The following is a 17,906-nucleotide window of genomic DNA, read 5'->3' as shown; positions in this document are numbered from 1 at the left end:
CCTAGATGGTTATTTGAGGTACAATCAGATACCTATATTTTCGGATGACCAAGAGAAGACAACCTTCACTTGCCCCTATGGCACTTTTGCTTTTCGACGTATGCCGTTCAGACTCTGCAATGCATCCGCTATATTTCAACGGTGCATTTTGATCATTTTTTCAGATATGGTGGATAAATATCTTGAAGTATTTATAGATGATTTTTTCGTATTTGAAATCACTTTTGAGGATTGTCTTCATAACCTCTCCAAAATCCTTAAGCGCTGTACGGAGATAAATTTGATTTTAAGTTGGAAAAAGAGCCATTTCATGGTTCGGAAAAGAATCATATTGGAACATATTATTTTCGAAAGGAGGATTGAGGTAGATAAAGCAAAAATTGAGGTCATCTCAAAACTACCACTCCCCACTTCGGTTCGATAAATACGATCTTTTTTAGATCACGCTGGATTTTACAAATGCTTCATTAAAAATTTTAACAAAATATCGAGATCCTTGTGCAATCTGCTGGCCAAGGATACACCATTTGTCTTTAATGAAGAATGTCTACAAGCCTTCTACACGTTACGAACAGCCCTGACAACAGTACCCATAATAAAACCTCCTGATTGGTCCTTCCCATTTGAAATCGTGTGTGATGCTTTCGATTTTGCAATAGGGGCCATCTTAGGTCAAAGAATCAATAAGAAGCCACATGTGATCTATTATGCTAGCAAAACTCTATCCGATGCTTAATTGAACTACACTACGACAGAAAAAGAGCTACTAGCGGTGGTATTTGCCCTTGATAAATTTTGTTCATATCTGTTAGGATCTAAGATTCTAGTGTATTCTGATCACGCGGTTTTGAAACATCTGCTCTCAAAGAAAGATACTAAACCATGATTGATCAGATGGATCCTTCTGCTTCAAGAATTTGATCTAGAAATCTGAGACAAGAAGGGTTCTAAAAATGTGATCGCTGATCACATTTCTAGAATCTTAGTTGATCATACGATGGGTATAGATGAAGTCAAGAAAAAATTTTCTGACAAACAACTTTTTGCAACATTCTCTGACCAAATCCATGGTTTGCCCACATCATTAACTACTTGGCAACAGGGCAAGTTCCTCTCCATTGGACAAAACAAGAGAAGGATCGATTCTTCTCACAGGTCAAACATTATTATTGGGAGGAATCCAAATTGTTCAAACATTGCCCTGACCAAGTGATTCGACGCTGTGTCCCTGAGGGTGAGTATCAAAGTATACTTACCTTTTGTCACTCTCATGCATGCGGGATCCATTTCAGTGGGAAGAAAACGACCACAAAAGTGTTACAAAGTGAGTTTTACTGGCTGACATTATTTAAAGATGCATATAAATTTTGCTTTGAGTACTTGCACTGTCACCAAACGAAAAATATTTCTAGAAAAAATATAATGCCCCTATCTCCCATTTTAGCCGTGAAAGTTTTTGATATTTGGAGAATCAATTTTATGGGCCCCTTTCCTCCATCCTATGGATATGAATATATTTTGGTTGCGGTAGATTACGTATCTAAATGGGTTGAGGCTATGGCAACTAGAACGAATGATCACAAGGTGATAATCAAATTCATCCAACAGAATATCTTCAGTCGATTTGATTGCCCAAGAGCTATTATTAGTGATGGAGGTACATACTTCACGAATAGTCACTTTAAAAGTTTAATGAAGAAATATGGAATCACTCACAAAGTTGCCATACCATATCACCCTCAAACTAGTGGCCAAGTGGAAGTCTCCAACAGAGAGATCAAACGAATTCTTGAGAAGACGGTTAGGTCTGATCGAAAAGATTGATCTGGATGATTAGACGATGCATTATGGACCTACCGTACTGCATACAGGACCCCGATAGGAATATCTCCTTACCGACTTATTTTTGGAAAAGCCTGTCATCTATCGGTAGAGCTAGAATATCGTGCATTTTGGGCCATAAAGTAATTTAATTTTGATATAAAAAATATGAATAGTAATAGGAGACTACAATTGAATGAATTAGAAGAGCTATGCAATGAAGCATATGAGAGTTCACGAATTTATAAAGCTCGAACTAAGGCTTATCATGATAAATACATTTCACAAAAAATATTCGAACCTCATCAAAAGGTGTGGCTTTATAATTCGAGGTTGCGACTATTTCCTAGAAAACTCCATTCATGTTGGGATGGACCATATATCGTAACTCAGATGTTCCCTCATGGAGCAATTAAAATCAAAGATCCTAAATAGGAAAACACCTTCAAAGTAAATGACCAACGATTGAAACATTATGTGGATGAAATTAGAGATGGCGAGCAAGTTGACTCTATTGAATTACAGGATCCAGTTTATAATAGAACTTTGGCTTGGTCTGACTAAAGACCTTAAACTTAGTGCTTGTTGGAAGGCAACCCAATATTTTATTTTACAGCTATCCAGTTTCTTTTTATTTTATAAAATTTTTTGAAAAGGATAATTAGCCAAGTTGGGGAGAGCACCATGATCAATGGAGTCAAGAACACACTAGCCCAGCAATGAATGACATCTTAATCAACATTACACACATCGAACTCAGGTGGTGTCCTTCTTTGTTACACTTTATTTTTGCTTTGTTATGATTCTCTTCTTCTATTGGGGACAATGAAAATTAAGTTGGGAGGGAGAATAACTAATTAAGTCTTCGAGTATGGTCAGAAAAAATTAGTTTTGTACATCTAAATTTTATCTCAATTTGAAGTTAACTAGGCACTCTAATCAATAAATGATTAACGGTCTAGATAATTTTAGAGATATCGAGAAAAAAATTATTAAGGACATCTAATTAATGGAAGAATTTAGACCAGACTAAATTTTGAAGTGATTCTAGAACCCTTTTCTCACCATCTCAATGAAGAATCTGCTTTATGGGGTATGGGTGGAAAAGTCAAGATATGCAAAAAAAAATATTATTTAAAAAAATAAAAAAAATAAAAAAAGAGATAAAATAAAAAAAAAATTAACATTTCTCACTAAGTAACCAGGCCCCTTCGCCTAAGTAAGCATTGCTGTTCACGTCAAAAGGTGAGAATATGAAGAAACCTTTTGTATAGTCAGTTTTAACTCGTAGCCTTTTTGACTTAAGTTAGTAAGCCTGAGGGATGCCTTACACCTAATGTCCTAAAGCCAACTGGTTTGGGAGTCATTGGCCTAAAGCTCACTATAAGAGTCAATTAGAAAGGTTAAGGGGTTAGGACATTACACTGACTATACATGTAAATATTTTAAAAAAAAAAGAATAAGGGGACTAAATTATAAGAAGATAATAAACCATGCTCACATCAAGTTTGAGGACTTAAAGAGTAGAGTGGGAAGTCGGTGAAAGAAGATCTCTAAAAATTTTATGACTAATACTCAACCATTAATTGGGTCGAATAGATAATCCAATGAAGTACCTCTTTAATGATCTAGCCGGATATCAACTATAGTTAGGAATATCTAGGATGACTTTCAATTCAAGGATAATTTGGTGTACAATGCTAATATATCTATTTTACTCGAGGACGAATAAAGTTCAAATTGAGAGATGTGATGAATACTTAATTTAGGATGCTAGAGGCACTAAATATTGTAATCATTAATATTATTTTATTAAAAATTTAATGCTATCTAGTCTATTTTGCAAGTAATTGAGAGTTTGGGTTCATACGATTCAATTTGGACTCAAATTGCTTCAGATTTGAGTGAACCAAGCAATCAGCTCTTATTTCAATATGAACGCAACTTAAAGATCAAGGGTCAAGAAGCAACCTCTCCAATCAAAGACCCAGATTAAAAGATAAATGGAACTAAGTGTGAATACGACTTATTGATCAATGGAGGAGAATCAATATGAAGATCCAAGGGTCCTTATTCACACTCCGATCTCTTTTTTCATGAAACCCTTGCTTCCTCACTCTATAAATAGAACCCCAAGACCTCTCTCTTTTTCAATCAAGCCAACATCTAAGTTCTCTTCAAGCTTTTCTCTTTCTCTCTCCCTCTTCCTCTTCTTCATAAGTCTAGGGGAGGTACTAACCCTAGCACAACATATTTCTCCATAGATCCCTTTTCCACATCCCATTAAATCTAGAAGAGGTTCTAATCCTAGTGCTGCTATCATTTCTCTGTTACATATCCACTTCCATCAACCTTTCTTCCTTGGAGTTCCTGTACCAAGCCTTCTAGCCATCCTGTCACTGTCTGCACGGATGAAGACAAAGGATTCAAAGAGATACATCCACCATCGGACGCAGTAAGAAGATCAACTTGGTTTAGTTGTCTTGTATCGTAATTTTATTTCTTTTCTTTATGTACGCTTCTTTATTAGATTAATAAAAAAGAATTTTATTTTTTATGCTTCTTTTCTTTCTTAATTTTTTTTATAATTTTTTTTTATATATTTTTAAAACAATCAACTAAGATCCCTGCGGATATGATTCCGACTCACCCTATCTACATAGTAGTGAGTAAGATTAATTTTGGTGTGCTACGACACGCATCAACCATAACCACCGAATAGTAGTCACGATTGCAAAGATAACCTTCTCAATTCTAGATTATCTTATTTCGGCATCCCGCAGCATCCGACTTATATAGTAGACGGGCCTTTATACTCTGTCTTCTTCTTGGACCAGCACCGAGCTGATGGCTTCAGAAGTGGTTGCCACATACATGAGTAATTCATCACCGATGCTGGGCTTCGTCAAAAGTGGAGGAGAGCTGAGGTATTGCTTCAATTCATCGAATGACTTTTGACACTCCTTCGTCTAAGTGAAGTCTTTCATCTGTCTGAGGGTTTTAAAGAAAGGGAGGCACCATTCCATAGACTTGGAGATAAATCGACTTGAGGACGTAATTCACCCCACCAATCTCCGAATATCCTTTCGAGAATTAGGAGATTTCATGTCGAGAACCACCTTGATCTTTTTGGGATTGGCCTCAATGCCTCTTTTCATCCCCATAAAATTGAAAAACTTTTTCAACGTGATGCCAAAGGCACACTTTATCGGGTTAAGCTTCATCCGGTGCTCCTTCAGGTCGTCGAAAGCCTCGACCAGGTCAGTGATGTGGAGGGCAGTTTTAGTATTTTTCACGAGCATGTCATCGATGTAAACCTCCATATTGCAGCCGATTTGATCTTTGAAGATTTTATTGACGAGTCTCTAATATGTTGCTCCAGTATTCTTGAGGTCAAAGGGCATGACTTTGTAGCAGTATAAACCTTTTTCAATAATAAATGTCATTTTCTTCTTATCCTCGGATGTCATCCGGATCTGATTAAAGATAGAGAAGGCATCCATAAAGTTGAGTAGCTGATATCCGGCTGTCACATCAATTAGCTAATCTATTCAGGGAGAGAAAAGCTATCCTTGGGACAAGCTTTGTTCAAGTCAGTATAGTCGATACAGATATACCATTTACCATTTACTTCTTGACCATAACTACATTCGCGAGCCAATCCGGATAGGTTGCCTCACAGATGAAGTCGGCTGCCAATAGCTTGTCGATCTCTTCATTAATGGCTTTCTGTCATTCTGGAGCAAAACTTCTCTTCTTTTGTCTCACTGACTTGTGGTTGGGATCCATGCTTAGTCGGTGGACAATAACTTTTGGAAGGATGCTCGGTATATCGGAGGCAGACCAGGCAAAGATGTCAGCATTTCTTTTTAAAAAATTGATCAGCTCCTCTTGTAGTTGCTTGCTCAGCGAAGATCCGATTTGGATGGTTTTAGCTAGGTCTCTATCAAATAAGAGAACTGAGATAAGTTATTCTGCAGGTTCTCCTCGGCTTTCAATTTCTCTTTGATCCAGTTCATCGTCGATGAGAAGAGTTTCAGCTGGTCTTTTTTCACTGATCGTGGTTAAATAGTATTGTTGGGCCAACTGTTGGTCTCCTCGCATTTCACCAGGTCCGTTCCTTGTCGAAAAACATACGAGCAAGTGATAGGTTGAGATGACCACTCGGAATGCATTCAATTCGGACCGCCCCAAGATGATGTTGTAGGCGGACGGGACTCAGACTATGAGAAAGTTGAGGTGAACGATCGATTGCCGAGGTGGTTGTCCGACCGTGACGGAGAGTTCGATCTCGCCCTCTACCTTGATTGAGTCATCTGTAAATCCGACTAGAGAACATTAACAGATCTGAGAAGTTTAGCAAAAAATCGTTGCATGTGGGAGAAACAATTATAAAAAATCACATCAGCAAAACTTCCATTATCAACAAGGCATCTCTTTACATCGTAATTGACAATTGTCATTGATACGACTGCAACATCATTGTAAGGAGTCTGGACTCCTTGCAGATCTGCTTCAGTAAAGATGATGTCGTTGTCAGCGTGCTAGCACTTGGAAGCACTTCCACGGTCATCTGCCCCTCGAAGTCACGGCCCTACCGAAATCATATTGATCATGCCTGCCATTGGTTGGATGCAAGTCTGCTCTTCGGGTTTCAGACGAGATAGATCGAAAGATAGTTGTGTAGGGTGCTCATGTGCATACTTTCTCAGATATCCTGACTTTATCAGGTTCTCGATCTCGTTCTTCAGTTGGCGGCACTCCTCTATCTCATATCCATGGTCATGATGGAAGCGACAGTAGTGCTTCCGATCACGAGATTTCATCCTTATTGGCGGAGGTCGACAAAGAAAGCTTTCTCCCTCTATCTCCATCAAAATTTGTGAGCGAGAAGCAGTCAGAGAGGTGTAGGAGTCATACTTACCCACAAAATTTTTAGGCTTCTAGCTTAGTCAGGGAGGTCGAGCCTCATTCTCGACACAGATCCGACTAGGCTCTCCTGAGTCCCCTCCCTTCCTTGCCTTCTTCTGGCCCTTTTCTTCAATCTGGTGTCAGTCAGTTATGGCTTCCTCGTTGTGGATGTACATTGTATATGCTCGAGGAGTTCGGTGTAGGATCGAGGAAGTATTTTATCCAGAGAGTAGGTGAACTTAGAGTTTTGGAGTCCCCACTTCATCACCGCAATGGCTGTCGCCTGATCGAGGTCCTTGACCTTCAGGGTGGCGGTGTTGAAATGTACTATAAACTCTCACAAAGATTCTCCATCCTGCTGGCGGACAGAAAAAATGTTGTCTATGGTTCTGGACACTTTTCGATTTATGTCGAAGTGTGCCACGAACAGCTATTCAAACTGTTCGAAAGAGTTGATGTTTTTCGACTGTAGCCCCGAATACCATGTTTGCATGGTTTTTCGGAGCGTAATCAAGAAAACAATGCAGAGGAGGGCATCAGATACTCTTTGTAGAAGCATGAGGGCTTTATAGCTCTCAAGATAATCAAATGGATCTGTGGAGCCATCATATGGCTCGATTTACGATATTTTGAACTGACTAAGAACTGGCTTGTCGAGGATCCAACTTGAGAAAGGAGGATTTGTACTGATGTCGAAGTCATTGATCGGGTCACGATGGTTGGTTTGGAGCCATTTCAGACGGCGATCTATCTCCTTCAGTTTTCGATCGTACTCATCCAGCCATTGTTACGACATATCCAAGTGCCACGAGTAGCCTGGAGTAGAGCCTTTCCCAGAAGAAGAAGATCTCAAAGGGGATCGCGGCCTCTTCCCGTTGTAGAAAGTTCATCAAGAGGAACGTGGGGATCGGCAATTACTGGAGTCAGCATGCGAAGCGCGTCGAGACTCCGAATGTGGTGGTCATCGGACAAGCAGAGAACTTGCTCGACAGGAGTGCTGTGTAGAAGAGCGGGTTAGAGATCACGCTCGGTGGCTGTGCTTGAAAGGTGCATCACACATTGTGACCTCTTCCAGCTGTTGTTGTTGTCGTTGTTGGAGACCCTAAACAGCCTCCGTTAGACTTTTTACCTGCTGTATGAGGACAGCAAATGCAGGATCTGCCGTCATCGGTGATTCTGAAGCATTTGGCTCTGCTCGGGTTGTCAGAGGTGCATCACGCTGCAATGAGCGTCGAACTGAACTAGCAGAGACATTCTATGCCCTTGTCTTGGCCATGGAGGTCTTTGAGAGAGAAAATTTTTCTCTGCTCGATCTCTTGTTGTCCCCTTTCCTGACGCATCAAAATGTTGCGACCTTGCTTCGGTGGGTAGTCGGTAGTCGGTCAGAAACTGACTAGGAGCTGCGCTTGTTGATTGGCGGGGAGATTGTGGATGGATGAAATATCGTCACTGGAGAAGGCATACACAGTCAAGGTCAAGACAAAGGGTGATGATTGAGTTTAGGGGACGTGGTACTGGGCTCCGCTTGATGTCAAGAAAGGAAGATCTGCAAAATAAGTTCCATCGGAGATGGCTCCGACGAACGCTTAAGACAGTGAATGGCTTGAAAGGAGAGAGTAACAGTCTCTGGGTTATGAGATAGTATATTTTTGCGTACCTGGAGGGGTTTCCGCTTACCTCTATTTATAAAGGGTGCAAAATGAATGATGAGAGGATAGATGATCGGGTCAATTATATTCTATCGTATGGTGTTGCACGATACCACATGGGAGACTTTAAATACCGGCAGCGAGCATGCCTTATATTCGGCGCACACATGACGGCAAACACTACAGGGCGTGGGGCATAATAAATGATCCTTGGGGCGCATTTAATGAGATGGTAGTATCCCATCATGGCGCACAACTAGCCAGTCAGGGTATAGTGTCTGAGTGACATGATCTTGATGTGGCTTCTCTGAGTTGTATGATGGTCATAGTTGGTAGAGATCCATATTGTCTGAGTTGGCATGATAGAATTATCGAAGGCCTTATCTTTGTTTGGCGTAGTCAGCTGTCAACCGACCATTAGGTCGGTTACAGGACGAGCAGCCGTGGGAGGCATATTAGTTGGAATGGTACTGACCAGGGACGAGCAGCCTTCAGTCGGCTGTATGTCAGCGATAGCGCCCGATGTCTGCTCTACTGAGGGGAAATTTTGTATATCTAAGCCGGATTGATTGTTGATTAGTCGGTACAGTTTTCTTAGTCAGTTCAGAGACAAATAGGTATGGTAGTCGGCTAAGTGATGGGAAGCTACCCCAGCATTACCAATCCTAAATGAGCCTCTAAATACATCAAATACAAATCATGTGAATCAAATAAGATGTAAAAAATCAAATGAAATTTATATGAGGCCAATCATTTAGCAAGTGTATTCTAGAGTTTCAATGCAATGAAAAGGATGGACCCTCAGTTGGGCTCTCCACGTGTTGAAGAACACACGGAGGAAGTGAAAAATCTCATCTAGACCCAATGATCTAGACAATATACGACAGGGACAGAGGAAAACTTATTTCCCGGATCACAGCACCAGTGTCCCCAAAAGCTATAGGAGATTGATGCAGTGATCAGAGAGGTAAATGGTATTGGGAAGCAGATTGCTTGTATAATAGGCAATGATTTGTCCCCCGTGAAACATGCCATGCCACTCCAGACAAATCCTCTGTCCTGTTCTTTCCCTTGAAGACCTATCTTCTGCTTGTGTGAAAGGACAAGCCCTCACAAGTTTGAGAACTCCGAAATCCCAATCCAAGTGCCCTTTCTTGAGTCTCTAACAGCCAAATACAGGTACATGAACTTGGACAACTTGTGGCTCATGTCCTTCAACGGTTTTACCAGGTGAGATATTTTTAGAATTTAATTTGGCTATTTCTCTTGGGACTTTAATTTTTTTCACTTTACTACTAAACAATGATGATGTCGTAGTTTGGAGTTTTAGCAGGTGATGACTGATTCTAATGCACATTGCCTTTATGGTTTCCTTTTGAAGCTAGATTTTGGTTTAGAACTATAATTAGAGAGATGATGTTTTGAAATATGGAGTTGTGGTTGTTTCTTTTGCATGAAAGAATGATTAATCTTTTTTTGCAATGTCGGCTATTGGATCTCACCCTACAAGAATTTTAAAGTACTCCAAACTATTTTATTTATCCGCTGCATAAATCTTGAACCGACCATTGCACGAACCAAAAGGAGATAAATCATTTTTTTTGCGCGAAAGATGTAACCCGAGTCTAAAAGATGGTAGGATGCCGCCCATGCCTACCGGCTGAACCTAATCTTTTGGGATACTTGAAAATTAGTACAGCTTGAAGTCAGTTGATAAAATATAGAACCTGTAAACCAATTTTGATACAATTGAGTCGAGCAATAACAAAGATCTAATTTAGTTGGATGATAGGCCACGAGGACATTATTTTTTATTTTTAAACATTAATTACTCCTTCATCGCCACCCCTAATCTTGTAAAACTTCTACCGACACCAATTCTCTCATTTTATTTACCAATGAAGTATGAGGTGGCTAAAAACCATTATTTTGCTCAAAAAAATTTAAAAGCAATCTGGAATAACCAAGGCCAAACTAATGAATGATCCACAATAATGTATGAGGGATGATGCTCTTGCCTCCATTAAATATGCAGCCATCAACCCTCTAACTGTGTCGGTCCGCGTTCGTTTAAGACCAGCCTTGGACAGGAGCAGCAAGGCGTGGTTCATGCCACAAGCAAACGGTCTTCGTCTACATCCACATGCCAATTTAGTTCTTCCTCTTATGGTTTTTAAATCAAAGCAACCCAGTGATGTCATTCGCATGACCACGCACTTATAATTGCTCCTGGCTACCCTCATTGTTTGGGTTTTTGGTTGACACACATGAATTACTTCCCACGTGAGAGTAGACAATACATGTGCGAGCGATCTATGGCCTATTTTTTCTCATTTAATCATATCTCCATGAGCCATGTTTCCATCTGGTTTCATGACTATTTTTCTCATGACAATATACCGTGATACTTAGGACACGATGATTAATGTTTCACCTAAATCTGAGTGGGTGTCACACAGCTAGGGATGGCAGTAGATTAAGTAGGCAGATATCCATACCCGTGTCGTAGTTCAAAACTCTATATCTATATGTATCCTGTATTTGCCTCGAATCAGGGTAGATCATGTTGGGTAAGAAATTTATCATGCAAGTATTGTAAAATAATTCTAATTTTAAAAAGAGAGGAATCTACATTAAGGTTATATCGAATTGGATTTAGAACAGAGCATATCATTACTTACATATGATCTGAATCTATTTCAGATATTTTATCTAGAACCTATATCTGTTTCAAGGTCTAAATAGGTCGGATATCTGATGGGCCGCCTATAATTGCACCCCTACACATGGCAATCATATTTCTCAACTGACTTGGTTATTGTACTTACAAAAGTTGTTTGAGCTTACCTGCCCTCTAAGAGTAACAGATTCACACTTCTCATCAAATTTGGGTAGTAGGACTAACGTTGCCCGTAGCCATGGCCATGAGGAGAAATCGGAGAGTCAAAATAAGGCCACATCAGATCCACGTCTCCATCCTTTGAGGATATGATGCAAGCTACTAAGAACTAGCGATGGCAATCAGATCGAGTCAGATATGAATGGATTGGATCAGATATTGATCAAGTCAAAAAACTCGGAATCTGAAGCCAATATGTTTATGATCTGTTTATAACCCAGTTTAAAAAAAAAAAATTGTGCCCGACTTGTTTATGATTGTTTTTTTTTAAAAAAAATTTAAAAAAAAATTAAAAACCTTTCTGATCTTTGCCTTCGCCGCATCTCCACCCAACCTATCTCTCCACTCTCATCGCGCTCTCGACTGCTTCTTCGCCAACCTGCGCTCTTGCTGCCTCTGGCTTCGTCCGACTAGAGCTCTCGATCCCCTTCGTCCAATCGGGAGCTCTCAGTCACCTCTGGCTCCGTTTTTGATCGAGCTGTCGAGAGTGGGGGAGTTTGAGCCTTGAGGGCAGGAAGAGAAGAGGGGAGGACTCTGAACCTCCATAGTCTATAGGCTCTGAACTTCCGATCGACGTCCCACCGCCTCCTTCACCTTCGAATTGTGGGGTTTTGGATGATCTCCATTGCCTTCGGACAGTGGGGGCTCAGACGATCTCTATCACCTACCTCTGTGGTTGATTTCTATGGCCTCGGCATTATCTTCGCAACGGCAATGGCGCAAAGAAGAAGGAAAGGAAGGAAAAGAGAAAACCCTAACCACGATCCATGGTGGGGTATGGGATGGAGAGGACTGGAGGAATTGAGAAAAAGGTGCAGCACGTGGCATAAGTCGAGTGGGAGGAATAAGGGGTTTTAATCGCCCGTTATTCAATCCATTTAAATGGCTCTGATATACTTCCTACTTTGATTCAGTCCAAAAATCATATGGGTTAAGCAGATTAGACATTTGAAATGTGAATCCGATCTAAATAATAAATAGATTAAATAAATTAATCTATTTACGATCTAAATATATTTAGTCTAAATCTATATCAGTTTGTAATGAATCGTACATGGATTAGATTGATAACTTAGATCATATTTTGCCATCCCTCCTGAGAATTGATTATCCACCGGCAAAAAGTTTAGGGTTGACCTTGAGAGCCAGTTGCTCAAGAAAGTAACGTTTGAAGACCACATTTTGGGCCCATCAATGGAGTGCAAATTATTAAGCTTTTAGTGTGATCTTAGTTCGATAAAATATCTACATGTAGCCATGCTGGAATGCATGCATGTGATTGCTGCATGCGGCATGTACAATGTGTAGTACAGCCCATCAATGTCGCGATGTGACCTATTCCTCTGGGTTGGTCCAATTTTGAATGATTCTAATGGTCCAATTATAGATATATATATATATATATATATATATGAGAAAATATTAGATGGTAAGTGGACTAGACCAAATTTCCAGGTACATGTACAGTGGATAATAGGATGAATCCATATGTCTATTTTGACCTACAATTGTTTAAATACAAAGAAGGTATCATGGCAACCGATTGTTAGACTGGTCCACTGATTTGGTCCACCTCATCTAATAATTTCTACTCTCCAGCCCTTCTGCTCTTTTTTATCTTCCTTTAGCTCCATCTCGAGTAGATTTTGCTGAATCTAGCTGCAAGTTTCCAAATATGCCCTTACTGGTGTCTGTCTTTTGTTCTCATGTGTAGCTCGTAATTAAGCTGAGATAAGTTCAAGACTTATTGTGCATCATATCTTGATTGAGTTAAATTGGAAACATCAAATCATGTTCTCTCCACTTGATAAAGATTCACTACTCAAAACTATGGTGATGGTTATCTCAACTGCATGCCTTAAAAAGAAGAATTAAATCACATCATCTATTAATTTCTTCTAATATTTATAATATAAAATAAATAATTAAAATACAATGATGGAATCACAAGCATCACGAGACTGTGACTAGATCGAGAAATTTCACCTCAGATTTGACTAAAAATAGGAATGTAATGTATGCTGATTCTACATCTCTATCGAAAAATTGTTACACTATTCTAACCATACATAAATCCTCTGTGGTGCACCATATAACATAGTGCATCATTTGCACTATCCATCATATGATGGATGACTGCATGCGGCATGCATCGCATGGCCCATATTTGTATATGGGTATCTATCGCATGATGAATGATGTATATATGATACTGCACCATGCGATGCACCATAGAGGATTGCGCTTCCTTTAACCGGATTGTTTCCATGGCATTTATCGAAGTAGGATATTCCTATGCCAATTGGAGCAGAGCCCCAAACCTACACATTTCTTTGTTGTTTATTTGACCCGGCATAGATGATATAGCCAGCCACTTGGACTTGCATGCAGGGTGCAAAGCCAGTCTCCAATTGGAACTGGGAAAAAGACGTATTGGTCGCAGGATCGATCAGCTATTAACCACGTAGGCCTTCTCACTACCATCCTCCATCGGGTGAGATGTGGATAAGGATGCTACTCGTGAGGTGTGGATAAGGATGCAAAAAAATAACATCCATGCATTTACATACATACACGCATATATATTCATGTATGTATGTTTGTATATGGATATATGTATGTACGTGCATATATATATATATATATATGTGTGTGTGTGTGTGTGTGTGTGAATATTTTCTCTTGATTCTGTGTTCAATCCTTGTACCTAGGGGTGCCTATTAGATTGGATCGGATTATATACGGATCAGATCAATACGGATATATATATATATATATATATATATATATATATATATATATATATATGTGAATATTCTCTCTTGATTCTGTGTTCATTAGATTGGATCGGATTATATACGGATCAGATCAATGCGGATCAGATCAGAAAATAGTCAACTTAAGTCCGATCTGTTTATTAAATAGATCAAAAATTCAAATTTGAATCCAACCCATTTATTAAACAGATAATCCGATCCAATCCATTTAACTCATTTATTAAACATATCAAATTAGGTTAAGAGGGTTAAATGAGTTAAACGGGTTAAATAGATTAAGTTAAATGGGTCAGAAATAAGTTAAGTAGGTTTTAAACAGGTTAAACAGATCTGAAATGGATTAAACATATTAAACAAATCGAGTTAAATGGGTCAGAAAATAATTAAGCATGTTTTAAACATGTTGAATGGATTATCTGACTCAATCCGACCTGAATATTAAACAGATTAAACGGATCAGATACCTAAAATTCAAATTCGATCCAAATATTAAACAAATTAAATGGATCGATTTGTTTATGATCCAAACCCATTTATTCTAAATCCAAACTTATTTATGGCGGGTCAAACATGGATCAGATTGATAGATCGGATAATATTTTGCCAGCCCTACTTGTATCAAAAATATCCTATCTTTTAGGTGTTGTAAAATATGACACCTATAGGCCACGGTGGTAAACATAGAATTTGCTTGATTACTGGAGAAGAAGCTGTCTAATTCATGGACTGCATAAAAAGAAAGAAGCAAAGCCAATCCTATCGAATAAAACCATAGGATCTTTTTTTAGAGAGCGCGCACAACCTAATATCATATCCTAAATAATTGTGACTTATGCCTTGATATAGAAGAATCTACATCTCATGTTATGTTACATTATGTTGGAGTAAATCAAGAAAAAATATCTAAAAATTGTTATTATTGTTCATATATTTTTTAGATAAAAAAAGAATATTAAAAGAAATAAAAAATTAAAAAAATCTTGTCTGAATCGATATGCGTATGAAATATTATCCTAAGAATGTGATTCGCCCCCTACGTACGGATCTTCAACGATCTCGTTCTCAAGGTACAACGATCTGACTCCGTCCGATCCTCCTCTCATGAGCATGATTGTTGAGGAGGCTGACCCAATTTTCTTCAAATATCTAGAAAAAAAAATAAAAAAAAAGATAGTCTCTATTTTAGAAAGAAATAGAGAGAAATAGTAACACAAGAAGAGATCGAAAATTTTTTATTATCTTTCAAACAGTCAGATCCAGAGCTTATTTATAGACTCTATCCGGATTATTGAGGAGGTGCTATGGTTCGGAAGAGATATAATGTTTCAAAAATTTCATATTTCTTCGAAAACCAACGTTCTCTTCCGAAGAGTCGTATCTCTTCGAAAAGAACCATTAAGTTTAAAAATAGAGTTTTAAAAATTTTAAATAACTAAAATTTAGGAGATAAAAAAATTTAAATCTTATTTATTTATTTATTAAAATAAACTCTAACAATCTCTCATAAAAGATTTAAATTTTGAAACATATAAAAAAAAATATCTAGGCATCTTATATTATATAATAGGTGAGGTGTCCTCTGGACATGAACCTCATTTAGTATTGATATCATCCATCTGAAGGAGCCATAGTGGATTAGATCTTGAACTAGGACTTTTAACTCAGATTTCAACTTATCACACACACAATACGGATCAAGTGGGTCTTTATGTGGTCAGCATCATTTAGAGGCCTTGCGCTTAGTATCTTGATTTTTCATGAAAATTTTGCTAGGATTAGCTCAAACCCCTAATTGCGGTCTATATGACAATTCTCATATAGGTAATCTTCCAAGGATATTTATGACCTAATACACTATAGATTTTTTATCTTGGACTCATTAAGGGCTTCGCTAATTCTTTTTAATTTATTTTAGCACCGATAAGAGCACTCATCATAAGGATGGGAGAAGATACTCTAATAATGTATTCTGACACGATCACTCCATCAGCTTGGTTTCTATCATATTAAATTTTATTCATGAGATCTCCAATCACAGAGATTGGGTATCCATTATTGGTGACTACATGATGGGCTTAAATCCCATCCCCCTTGATGATTCTAAAACTTTATGTCTAGACAAACCTTTGGTTAATTGATCTGTCAAGTTTTTTTTAGATTTGACAAATTTTAAAAAAATGATATTACTCTTTTTGAGTTGTCTTACAAATTTATGACGAATACAGATATGCTGGTTTATCTTTTTATTAGGACTCTTTTGATTAGTCAGTTCAATTATGGCCTTATTATCACAGTGAACTAATATGGCCAGAACTATCTTAGGTATCAAAGATAGCTCTAAGATAAGATTTTTAATCCACTCTATCTCAGCATAGATGGTATCCAGAGCAAACAACTCGATCTCCATGGTGCTCCGAGATATAATGATTTGCCTAAAAGATCCCCAAGCTATGGCAGCACTGTCAAGAAAAAAAAGATATCCGATGATTGATTTAAGATCAAGAGAATCAATAATCTAATTTGCATCACTGTAACCCTCAACCACCTCAGGTATCTAGTGTACAAGAGAGATAGATCCAAGGTTCCCTTAAGATATTAGAATACTCTTTCAACAATAGATTAATGAGATTAATTTGGATTTTAGGTATATTTACTTAATCTTCCTACAGCATGGACAATATCAGGTCTTATTCTATTTGCCATATAAAGAAGAGAACCTATAATTTAGGAGTGTCTAAGTTGATCAATTGATTCACTTAAATTCTTTTTAAGATAGGTACTTGGATCATAAAGGTTAGATATAGGTTTCTGATCAGAATATCTAAATTTTTCAATCATTTTCTTGATAGAATGATAAAGGGAGAGAGCTATCCTTTTAGAAGATTTGATCCACTTCATTTTTAGGATAAGATCAGTTTCACCTAAATCTTTTATGTCAAAATGATTTGAAAAAAATTATTTGATTACAAATATGATTTTAAGAGAAGTTTCAAAGATCAAAATATCATCGATGTATCAACAAAGGATCACACAATCATCATCGATGATTTTGAAATAGATATACTTATCATGATCATTGATTGAGAAATCAAATAAAATGATAGTTCTATCAAACTTTTCATGCCATTGTTTAGGTGTTTGTTTAAGACCATATAGGGATTTAACAAGTTTGCAAATTTTATTTTTTTATCCTTTAATAATGAATCTCTCAGATTGTTCCATATAGATCTCTTCATCTAGATCTTCATTTATGAACACCATCTTTATATTCATTTGATGAATGATCAACTTATGGATGGAACCAATGGTAAGGAGAGTTCTAAGGGTAGAGATTCTAGCTACATGAGAATAAGTATCAAATTATCTAAATCTTTTTTTTGCTTATATCCCTTGGCTACTAATCTAGCCTTATATTTTTCTATTGATCTATCAGGTCTAAGCTTCCTATGAAATATCCACTTGCAACCTAATAGTTTACTATCTGGAGGAAGATCAGTAAGGATCCTGATTTGTTTTTGCATTGTTCAATTGAATTCAGAGTTAATGGCTTCCTTCCAAAAAGAAGTATCGAATGAAGACAGTATCTGTACAAAAGTGGATGGTTCACCTTCAATTAGAAAAATAAAGAAGCCTTCACAAAAATCCTTTTCTTTCCTAGCTCTTGTATTTTTTTTAGATTCAGAATGTCCATGATCAGAGTTAGATCTTTTTTTCTTTTTTGAATCACAAAGAACCTCTGATTCAACAAGACTAGGATTAAAAGATAGATCAAATTGAATTGGATTCGAGACTTAGTTTCTGAAAAAAAGATATTTTCAAAATAAGTAGCATCTCTAACCTGGATTAGAG

The sequence above is a fragment of the Elaeis guineensis genome, chromosome 5, assembly GCF_000442705.2.
Source record: "Elaeis guineensis isolate ETL-2024a chromosome 5, EG11, whole genome shotgun sequence".
Taxonomy (NCBI): Eukaryota; Viridiplantae; Streptophyta; class Magnoliopsida; order Arecales; family Arecaceae; genus Elaeis; species Elaeis guineensis.
This window is presented reverse-complemented; position numbering follows the sequence as displayed.